This window comes from Ornithorhynchus anatinus, chromosome 1 (assembly GCF_004115215.2).
Source record: "Ornithorhynchus anatinus isolate Pmale09 chromosome 1, mOrnAna1.pri.v4, whole genome shotgun sequence".
In the NCBI taxonomy this organism is placed as follows: domain Eukaryota; kingdom Metazoa; phylum Chordata; class Mammalia; order Monotremata; family Ornithorhynchidae; genus Ornithorhynchus; species Ornithorhynchus anatinus.
In genome coordinates this window covers 77,984,329-77,996,463 of record NC_041728.1, presented here as the reverse complement: position 1 = coordinate 77,996,463, position 12,135 = coordinate 77,984,329, and the positions used below count along the sequence as shown (strand labels likewise).

At 36.3% G+C, this 12,135-nt stretch overlaps 1 long non-coding RNA gene across 1 annotated transcript in view; it reads left to right on the top strand.

Moving 5' to 3' along the window:
- LOC120638428 overlaps positions 1–5,548 on the top strand; it is a 32,897-nt gene extending 27,349 nt beyond the window's left edge. The window contains exon 4 of the long non-coding RNA XR_005660086.1: positions 5,270–5,548. This is a non-coding gene — a long non-coding RNA (uncharacterized LOC120638428). The remainder of the gene's footprint in view (positions 1–5,269) is intronic.
- The last annotated feature ends 6,587 nt before the right edge of the window (positions 5,549–12,135 follow it).

Sequence of the window (12,135 nt, the reverse complement as noted above, 5' to 3'; positions counted from 1 at the left end):
TGTATTTTTTAAATAAATGAAAATCAGCCAGTGAGTCAGTGAATCGTATTTATTTACTGTTTGCAGAGCATTGTACTAAGTGCTTGAGAGAGTACAATACAACAGAAACATTTCCTTCCCAAATTGAGCTTACACTCTAGAAGGGAATATGTACTTCAGTGCCGCGGGGCTTTGAAGGCAGAAGCGTAATTATTGGATATGAAGAGAGAGGGCATTCCAGGCCAGATGCAAGACATGGGCTAGAGCCGGTGGCAAGAGAGATGAGATTGAGGAACAGTGAGAAGGTTAGCTTTAGAGAAGTGAAGCAATTGTCTGAGTTGTCATAGGAGAGTAGTGAGGTGAGGTAGGTAGGGCAAGGTGATTGAGTACTTTAAAGCTGATGGTAAGGAGTTTCTGATTTATGCAGAAGTGGTTGGGCAACCACTGGAAGTTCTTGGGGAGTAGGGAAAGTTTCTGCAGAAAAATGAACTGGGCAATAGACTGAAGGATGGACTGGAGTGAGGAAAGACAGAAGGCAGGGAGCTCAGCAAGGAGGCTGACACTAATCAGAGTGGATAAAATTAGTGGATTAAATAAAAATGCACTAGATAGATGCTAGAGTATTTCATAAATAGCTAGAGACTATGAAGGGATAGTACCTAAAACTGCAAACCTGCATTATTTTGAGGATTAAAACCAGTCTTTTTTTTCCTTCTTCGGGCAATAAAACTGAGAAACAGCAAATTTTAATGCTTCTCTAGAGACCAACACATCTTTTTACATTCACGCTCAATGATTCCAGTTTTTTTAAATTAAAATTAAAATGAAAGCAAGAAAATAGTCAGGCTTCATGGAATAAAGCAGACCTGTTGCTAGTACCACACTAAGCCCCAAGGAAGGCTGGTATTGAGACCAGTCTACTGATAGCTGTGCATTATTATGAGCATTCTGTATTGTTCCTGTACCAGCATAATTGGGTAAGCATTTGGCAGTGAACCAGAGTGTTATTTTGGAGAGATGTTTTCACTTGGTTTTAGAAAAGAGTCAGGTGAAAGATGAATTTTGTACTGCTATAGAGAGCTTGAAGCTGTGCTTCAAACAAACTCAATCCCTCCCTTGGCTTAGCAGCTTCAATCTGGAGACAGAAAGATCAAATATATCAGCACTGTGGGATATAGGAAATGAGATGTTCGGGTAGTCAGGACACATCCATTTTAAAATGTTAAAAATTAGGGCCATGGTTTTTAAGCATTAACTCAATTCTGGCCTGTTAGAGAAAGCAAATGACTAGTGTGTTGCCAACTTACTGTTTCCGTGGCTTTCTTGGTATTTCCGTCTTAGATTTTGCCTGGGGGTTAATGAGTCCTTGGGTTACTGATGTCACACTGATATCATTTTCTTTTAGGCTGAAAAGTAGTGGGAAACAGTTTCATTTATCGCTGCTGCTTGAGAGCCCAGAAATATTGATGAATGTAGAGGAGACCCAAGTGACTTGAACATTTCTTGGCAGAACATAAGGAGTTGGTCTCATTTTTTGGCAGATCATCCAATTCTTCTCCATGTCCACTTTCATTACTTGCTTTCTTTTGGGTTTAAAATGACGGGATTTGTTCCATATTTTGACCTTTGTGACAGACTTGAGTGTTTTGTAAATACAAATTTGTGTATCACCCAAATGAAATCCATGAAACTCAAGTTATTGGGGACACACATGAATAATAATGATGATAATAATAATAGTAACAATAATAATAATGATGATTCATGTCCTGATTCCCATGAATTAGGTCATGCTGAGGAATGCCAAATAGGTGCCTGTGCATGCAGTGGGTAGGCATACAATGAATACTTTTGATTGACTGTCTGACTGTTCTGCTGGGTTCACAGGACTCTCACATGGATGAATCAAAATATATTTCTCTTATTTCAAAATATATTTCTCTTATTTCCATTCCTTGCTCCCTAAGGGTCTTAGGTCCCTTGGCAATCTTTGCCCCGCTAAGGCATGGGTGGAACCCCTCATTCTCAGGATGCTTTACCTGCTCCAAAAAACAGTGGAGCAGCTGGAGAATTGGTTGGGGGCAGGATTAGGGAAATGTACATCTCCAGAGTTGATTCTGGGCATTAGATTGATTATTGGTTTTGTAATAATAATAATGATAATTGTATTTGTTAAGCACTTACTATGTGCCAAGCACTCTTCTAAAAACTGGGGTAGTTATAAGGTAAGCAGGTTGTCCCACATGGGGCTCACGATCTTAATTCTCATTTTATAGATGCAGTAACTGAGGAACAGAGAAGTTAAGTGACTTGCCCAAGGTCACACAGCAGGCAAGTGGCAGAGCTGGGATTAGAACTCATGACCTCTGACTCCCAAGCCAATGCTGTTTCCACTAAGCCATGCTGCTGCTTCAACAGCACTACTAAGAGTCTGTACATACCCTTAATGAGGAAAATAGGGTTCTAAACTGATCTAAGCAGATCAATTCCCAATCATTGGTTTAGGCCAGGAATTCATAAAAAGATGGAAATTCTTAACAACAATGTCCATTTCGAAAAAGGTTTGAGTTGTTTTTGCTATAGTTCTGAAGACTATTAAGAGCAGAATTCCACATGATTAAAATTATGATTTATGCTCCTCATGTACGAACACATTTACATCAGCTTTAAAGAAGAAGAGGATGAAGGAATCTTCATAGTAACATCTAACTGTTTCAAAATGAAATTGTTTATTTGTGTAAATTAAAGCATGGTCTCTTTATTTGTGGGGAAAATAGCTTATTTTTTATAATATAAATGTTATTCTCTGGATTGCTTTCTCTCATCTTGAATTTATTTCCATAATGGCTAAAACTAGTGGAATATTCTTCAGAAAGTTAAAATTAAAAAGATAAATAAAACATTAAGCAGTCATTTATAAGCAGAATTTTGGTCTAGGAGTTCCTTCAGAATATACCACTAATTATTTTAATTAACAAAAATTGACAAATTCACTTTGTTGGCACTGGTAAAGAGTTTTCAGCTACCTAGAAATGTAGCTCATATAGTGATTAAGTCTGCAGGAAAAACTGACAGTTTCTTGATTTTTGTTTACCTACCTAGCCTTTATAATTTTACTTGGTGCTCAGAGACATGAGTGTACCAAAGCAATCCTGTAGATCATCCTTTATCAGTAACTAGGACTTCTTCTATTGATAAGAAAAAAAATCATTCGGGGGCCTAATTTTCAGGGGATTTCAATCATGTTTCCTTTTAAAGGATGTACACAAATTCACCCTGAAAAAAAAGTTTTGTATGTAAAACTACATTCATACATCAATAATAGAAGCAATCTGATACTCAAGGTCTAAAATATAAAACCCCTAAAGTGGTACAGCTATTCTGCTCTTTTATATACATAAAGTGCCTCTATTAATCAAATTTCACCATCACCTGACTACAAGAAAAGTGTGTAATAAAAGCTACTTTGTTTATTTCATATTATATAGTCAGACTGAATTAGGATTGTCCAAGCCACTGGGACAACTGTACTAGGATATATTATAAATCTTTCACAGAGTTTTTCTTAAAAAAAAAAAGACATGTTCTAAAGAACTTTAAGCAGCTGTTGATAATCCCATGATTCTTATACCTTGGTAGAAATGAATCAAACCAAAATCTATTTAATTGGTGTCCAAATTACCTAAAACAATCAATAAAAAGGGGGTTTATTTGAAATAGAACCGAGGGGTAAACCCATAGGGTAAACTACAAACAGTGATAACCTTCCTGGGATAAAACTACAATAATTATTTGTAAAGTACCCACACAGAATAAGCATTCAGTAAATACCATTGATAATGATGATGATAAATAGTAGAATTATATTGTAAGGAAGGGGATGAAGGATGTGAGACTTTAAATATGTGACAGTTAAGCTTTGCGGTCAATTCTTCTTTATATTTCTTGCTTCAGAAAACAATGAGTTAAATTATATCGAAATAAATAGTGGTGAAGGTCACGTGGTGATTTCTGCAAATATTTTGAATTCATAAACTTAGACAAAAGGAAAAATGGTTTTCCTAGGAATTTCATAAAATATAAAAAGGACAAGAGAGCACAGACTGAAAGATGCCAGAGATAAAATTTAAAACAAGACTGGGCTCAAATGTCAGTGCAAGTGCCTTTTAATCTTATGTGGCACTGGAGGAAGGATGCTCAAAATAAATATATGACTCCTTCCTTTACCTCAGGGTTATAGTCTGACATCAAGGAACAATTAATGCTCTCCCTCTCTCCTCACACATCAGTATTTATCTGGTCTCAAATAATAACCCGAAGAACTACTCCACAGTTACTGAATTTTAGAGAGATTCTTTTAAGTGCACATGTAAAACAATTTAAATGGAGAGATCTCTATTGTTATGCATCATTTTTTTTTCTTTACAATTGCTGCAGAAATAAAGTTGTGAGTATTATTATATATGATGCAAGTACCTTGGTAGTTACAAAATGGAGAGATTCATTGAGGCTCATCTGAAATCGCTTAGGCACGCATAACAATTCTCCCTTTTCTATGTGATAACCACTACTTTATTTTGTGTCTTTTTTTGTGAAAGGATAGCAGCAACAGGCTACGCAAAATCAACTGCATAAAAAACATTATTTTTGACACCAATTTAACATATTGGAGCATCAAAAAAATGTGCTTTACTATAATTCTGCTGCACCAAAGTTAACCTCCAATCAACATACACAACTTTTGAAACTTGTTATTTGTATAATATTTATTTGTGACATAGAGAAGTAGCGTGGCTTAGTGGAAAGAGCCTAGGCTTGGGAGTCAGAGGTCATGGCTCTTTCCTGGCTCTGCCACTTGTCAGCTGGGTGACTTTGGGCCTCAGTTCTCTTTTGGGCCTCAGTTCCCTCATCTGTAAAATGGGGATGAAGACTGTGAGCCCCACGTGGGACAAACTGATTAGCTTGTACCTATCCCAGTGCTTAGAACAGTGATTGGTACATAGTAAGCGCTTCACAAATACCAACATTATTATTATATTGAATGTGTACTTCAGTAAAAGTGATATATATTTTTTCCAAAGAGCTTAATACTTAGCAGAAGAGCAAGATGGGCTAATTGCCTTTCAATTGCATAAATCTATGCCATAAGTGATGAGTTGTAAAAACTTTATATAGGTTAATTTAAACAAACTGTTTTTTAAAATCAAAAGAAGATAATAATTTGACTATTTAATGTGACTATGAAAATGAAAATAGCATTCAAAAATGGCTTTTAAAAATTCTCTTTCAGGGACGAAGCTGTGAAGTTAATTACAATGATTGCCTACTACAAGCCTGCTCCACTGGGTTTCTTTGCAATGATGGAATAAACGATATCACCTGTGTACCAGCTAGTGCCCAAAGGAGCAGTAGCACGTACACTGACATGTCTGGAGTGACCCCTGCTGCAGAAAATTCGAACTACAACTTTCCACCTGTACAGTCTAAAGGGCTCTGGGGTAAAATGATTGCATCTGCTATCCTTAAAATTTGGATGTCCTAGAGTAAGTTAGGGAATAAATGCACAAAGTTTTGAAAAACCTTCAGAGTGGTGATTCATTCACTGCACAAGCTATCTCTTTCAAAGGAATATGAGTGCATGATAGCTTTCTTAAACAGTACCATCTTACTCTTCTGGGTACATTTTTTCAGCCTATCTTTAATTCTCACTTAATTGCATGTGCATTAATTGAGAATGTTTCATAGTATTATTTTTCTTTGCTACTATCTGACTCAACCAGTGGAGAAAATATTACATTTTCACATACCTTCGTTTATTTAAGTGCAATTTAATGTGCTACATATTGATTTTACTCCATCTGAAACTAATGCCAGATGTGCTGTTCCCTGTTTTTCAGTGAACAGATAATAAAGTCTAATGAGAGACCTTGTACTGTCTGCTATTCACGTTGTCATTGAGTGTATCCTCACATACTTGAGAGCCCTTTTTTTTTTTTGGCTTACTTTTACCACTTTGTTTTGGATTTCTATGGTAGGAATGTCCTCTCCTGTCTATTCTTCAAATCCAGACTTGAAGTACATAATGCTGAGGAGGCTTTTGGAATGTCATTTGGTTATATTGTAGCTTATTTATTCAATAGATGCTAGTGAACAGAATACATGTCATCATCAATTTTTAAGCCCGCTATCCATGAATTCACGTCATTCACAGTGACTAGTTTCATAAGCTATAAGGTCAGTTGGACCTTATGTTTGTTTAGACAAGGCTATTTCATGGGCCTTCTGATTTTCTAAGATGAGGATTATCTTTTCCATGTTTAACCCCCTTTTTATGAAAAAGTTGAGGTTAGGTTATGTGTTCCTTTCTGAGAAGAAATAAACTATGAATGTGCCAATTAGAAAATATAATTAAATCTGTATCTTTTCTAACACATCATACATTTTCTGAAGTTCTCAATGGCAAAGATTTATAATTCATTCATTTTATATTGATTCATGGGGGCAATTTGATTTAGAAAGTTTAATGCTTCTGTTCTGATGAATACCATTTGTTCTGACTTTGACCCTCACAGAATGTGAATAATGGGAAGGTTTGCATTTACTCAACTCTTGAGGTCACTAAAATCTATCCCATTTTTATTAACAAAATGATTTATGGAGTTGTATTTTTCTGCTGTATAATGCCTTGGTGGGAATTAATGGGTTTGGGAATGGCAGAGCAATTTGGTGAAAATTCACCCAGGGCCAAAGTTATTCATTTTTAATTTTTTTTCCTAATTCATTCTTTTTCTCCAAAGGTCCAAAAAGGATGGTCATTTCCACCCACAAAGCCCTTCCAACACATTTTGCAAAATCAAGTGTCGGAATGTCTACTGAAACCTATGTACCAGAGGAACTAATTGACACTGGAGAGCATTCAACCATATTCAAGCTAGTTTCTTCCACAGATGTGCTCTTTTCTCAATTTCTGAATATTGGTTTGCCTGTCCCAATGCTGAACAAATCACAGCGAAAATCTGCATCACATGTGGCTTTTAAAACTTCTAAGGAAACATCAGTATTCGTTTTGCAGGCTAAGGTTGATACAACTCCATTTATCACCACTTCCTTACTGACAGTTTCCATTTTTCCTACACAAGTTTCATCATTAGAGAACCATCAGGCTGTTGCATTATCTGCTACAGACATGAGTTCAGTAATTAGTAGCATAGTAGGGTCTGAGATTGAATTAAATAGTCGCTCATTACTCTCCCTTGGATTCCTGCTTACAACTGCTGCTCCGAGTGCACCTCCATTTCTCTCTAGGAGGCCTCAAGAGAAAGCTGGGAAATATTCAACTGTTACCTCCACTTCAGTAGGAGAACATGGGAGTTTGCTGATCTCTTCGGTAACACATGTTTCTCCTGTTAAAGCTATCATTCTCAAACAGGTGACCACATCAAGCTCATCAGTTATACACAAAGGAAGCACTCAAGCCCCCCTTCTCAGTGAATATTCGATCATGGCTGTTGCATCCAGCAAAGGCAGGCTCACAAACATCAAATCACAGTCTGCTGATTCTTTAAGTGAATTAATCCAAACATGTGCAACATGTTCTATGACTGAAATAAAACCCTCTGATGAATTCTCACATCAAGTTTTGCATAGCAAACAGTACCAGTTTTATGAGACATTCTGGATGAACTCAGCAATATTAACCAGCTGGTATACACTAATGAGAACTACAACTATCACTTCTGGGCACTCATTTTCTCCTGCTACTGAAATAACATCATCAGTGGAATTCACAGAGCTCTCATCTTCATTTCTCCCTAAAATGAGCACAGACAGATTTCCTGCAGGAGGAAATATTTTTTTCACACCCTTGGAAGAATCAAGAAGTTTTTCAAGTAATTTGGATAGTGATGCATGCTTGGACTCTATCTGCACTTATATCATTCCTTCTCAAGATAATGTTTTAGACCTGCCATATCTAGCTCCAACTAAAAGTTTAGCTGAAGACGATCAGCTGATCACTCAGAACACTTTGGGTCGATTAGAATCAAAACAATATGATCTAATAATGGCCACCTTCAAGCTTCCAAGTCCAGGCACTATTTTAGCCACTCAATTGGCTGTAGAATCTCTAGGGCCATTTCATGGGCTACTAACAGGTAGTTCTGAGTTTAAAACTAGCTTAGAGATCAATCCCAGTTTGACTTTAAACGTATTTTCAGAAACCATTCAACCAAGAGATCTGCTAACCCCAGATCTCCCTTATATTGATTTAGGAACAAATATTTCAGAAAAGCCTTCCCCCTTAGCTGTTGGTGAAATGCCTCATTCGGTTTCATCAGACCAATCAATCCCTCGACAGATAAATCTTCCCAAATTGTTAGTGACATTAGATCTGTCACCTCAAACCTATTATCCAGTTTTGGATTTTCTTTCACAAGAAGCTGGCAGAATGACCTCTGGCTGGTCAACATGGATAGACCAAACTCAAGTGAAAAATAAGGAACTTAAAGCAAGTCTGAATGCCCCCTATACAGGATCTCTTGCTCTGCCAGCACTGGACTCTCATCCTGAACTGCATCAGTTGATCCTTTCTGGTGAGTGTCTCCTTTTCTATTCTGTAAACTTTTAAAGATGAATGTTTTATTTTTTTCATATATACAGAGATAAAAGAACCTGTCATGATTGCCAGGTGCTCTAAACAGTTCCATTGTAATCAGTGCAGCAGCCATTCAGTGGAGATGGCACCTGCTGCTGTACCTGACACAGATATCTATTCTTCATGCACTTCCACAAAGGCTACCAGATCAATAGAGAAGTCGGTTGGAAATAGCTCTACTGCTGGCAAGCAGAGGCTGAACTAGTTCAAATCACTACAATGAGAAATGATTCTCATTTCTTGAAATAGTATCCTGAGCTTGTATACAATATGAAATTCAGTTTTGTACCTTTGTTCCGGTTCTAGATTTCTTGTATTACAAAGGTAAGAGAAGAAGACATTGTTGGACCTTAACCTCCCCTCCATGTCCCAATCTAGTGTTTTGGGTGAAAATGGCAAAGTGGCAAAGATTTTGTTTTACTTACCTTTACAATCAAATGAGATTCATTTACGATTTGATGGAAAAAAATGGGTGGTTATTGCACCTCATCAATTTGAAATTCATAACTGTGTTTAACACTAAGTGATAGCCTAATTGCATGATCTAGCATGAATTTAAAATATATAACTTTGGCACACCTCACTGACATAATCACTAAAATGAAATAACAGGATACCTTAGAAGCTTTCTCAAGTGGTGAATATCTTGACACCAATGCCTTTATGAAATTGAAATATTATAAATCCAAAGAGGTGTTTATTAGTAATATACAGAGGTCTTAGGATTCATTAACACTTGAAGTAGGCCTGGCTAAAAGGCTAGCAATAGAATATTTGAGAAAGGAAGGACCAAAAGAACTACAGAAGCCAGGTGCAATGCTCAGGTTACACCTACTCCTATAGAAGAAAAGGCCACAGGCAGAGTGGAGCTTTTCCATTATTGGGAAAAAAGCCTACTCCTCCCAAGAGATTTTGGGGTATTCAGGGAGGATTTGGGCTTTACTACCAGTTGTAGAAGAACTCCCCTTCTCCCTGGCCTTTTCCTCAGAGAGAACACTGGGGGAAAAAAAATTGTTTGATGTCTTTTTTCAGACTTGTTTCCTTCATGGAGCAGCTAGAGATAGAATTCCACACTAAGGTGTATTAAGTGTACCTTCTTCAAAAGTACACCTGGGATAAAAAGGAAGTGAATGTGAGCTAATTTAGGGCTATTTTGGTTCAAACAGTTTCCAACTATTTTCTCCAAACAAAAGACAATGTGGTCTGAAATTTAGTGAATTGATTCTGAAAGTCAGAAAATCAGCTTTTCATATGCAGCTTTGAGCCTCACTTATATTCTGTAAACCCCAATTGCATCTCTTTATTGGTATTCCTTCACAATTTGTAATATTGATTAAATATTGATTTTAGCCTTTGGGAATCTGGTTTGGGAATCTGGTTCAGCCATAATTACTAAGTGATATGAAAGTTAGCAACAGGTTGTTGGCTGGAATTTTTAATCCCACAGCTTCCCTGGATTATTCTAAATGGATGGTCATATTTCCATCCTAGTTTAGTATTACTGTTAAACTGCTCCATTAATCTCCCAAAGCAAAAACTTCTGAGACTAGCATATTTACTATTTACAAACTCTTCCCTCCTAAGGAGACAAAATTATTTCCATTATTTGTAATATTTTACAATAGTTTTCCTCAAATTGGGGCATATTAAAAAGCATCTTGGATATTGTTTACAGGAAAATATTTTGCAGTAAAGCAGTCTTCCACAATTTTGGGTCAAAGCACATGTAACTGATAAATAAATGAACCACAACAAAGCAAGTTCAACAGTCAAATAGAAGTTGAAATGAACATTGCAGTAACAAAAGTGGAATATAATAGGTGACTAGAGAGAAATCTTAGCTCTCCAGAAGCAGCCATCAATTCTGTATTTAATTGGCTTCTTTTGTTGCAGAGTTGCTTTAGTTTTGGGGTTTTTTTTAAACTGGATGCAGCCAAATTGGCTGATTGCAGACATCAGTATCCAATTGGCTAAGTCTAAGTGAGAGAAGTGTCATCAGCTGCACTTCATTAGAGAAAAAGAAATTTTAGCCTCTACTTCAGCACACTTCAGGCTCAGTTACAAGTACTGACTCTTGTACTGAGTTTGTGAGTGTCATGAGAAAAATGTATGCTAAAGGGGTAACTTCAGATTGTGTTGTGAACTGGTAGTTGTGCAAGACATTTTTAAGGTCTCTAACTTTGAATTAAGTACTTTAGCTCTTCCTTTCTGAGGGTAGATAGCTTGGCACTTATCTGACTTTTTTTTCCCTCTCAAAAATCTATCCAGATTTTGTGTTAGGTGCTTTGATGTTTGGTTAATTTTTAGTGTCTAGTTTCAGTGTGGGTCTTGTTCACATTATCATTACTGATCCAGATTCATACAGATGTGGAAAAGGAAAGCAATAATTTTGGTGGAAGGGATGAGGGGAGTTAGGATTCCCTGGTGACATGCTGTAGGATTGACTGGAATTAATGTATTTCTGAAACATTTCACACATGAAATGCATTGTAATGTGCTGTCACATTTTTCTCCTTGTCTAATATTCAAAAGAGAAATCAGTAGCCACACTAGTTGTGCAGTAGGAAGCACAGGCATTTGAGTGTTATAGTACAACAAAATTGACAAATACATTTCAGTAAGTCTTAATTGTGGATGCAATCTTTTTAATGGTAAAGAGATAGGAAAGATTGTAGTTATTGTTAAAATATATATCAAACAGGGAATGAGTTTGGATTATCTCAAGTCAAAAAGTATAATCTGAAGTGTAAACTGCAGCTCACTGGATTATCTGACAATAATGCTGACTGCTGGTTTTCTTTTCATATAATGAAGCTATACAGAACTTAATCATTCTAATTCCATTCTCTTCCATGACCCCCTTGTGTGGGGTTAAGGGTTTGGGGATGAGCTGTCCATTTCCCTTTCTCTGTAATCCTAGTTGAAATCTGGAAAATGTCTTGTTAATTGAATGAAATTTTATTTCAGGTTTTGAATTTGTGATGATCTATGTTTTGGTATGTATAAAAGAACAAAGTGACAAATTTGAAAAGATTTATTTTCAACTGACTGTGAATGGTTTACTTGGTAAATTTTGTCTGAGATTTTTTCAGACTATAGTAGTATTAGTAGCTGATAATAGGCTGAACACTTAATGTGTGCAGAGCAGTGTACTAAGTGGTACAAAATAATACACAGATGGAACTTAGTGAATTGAAGTGAAATGATATGAGACTAATTTTCCACTCATAAAAACACTTGGTTAAATCTTTGTGGCCAGAAAAATAAAAAAAATGGAGAAAATACATTTTTGGATGAAAAATTGGCCAAATAACTGGAAAGCTATAATGATTGCTTATTAAAATAGGATGTTTGAAATTAGTGATGAAAATCTTGTCAACATTATAAATAATCATACTGGGTAAGAGCTATTGTTTGTTCTCCCTCTCTTCCTATTTCTTTCACTCATTTTACCTTTCTTGTTTCTTAATATCCAGCATTCTCTCTCTTCTCCAGTTTTTCTT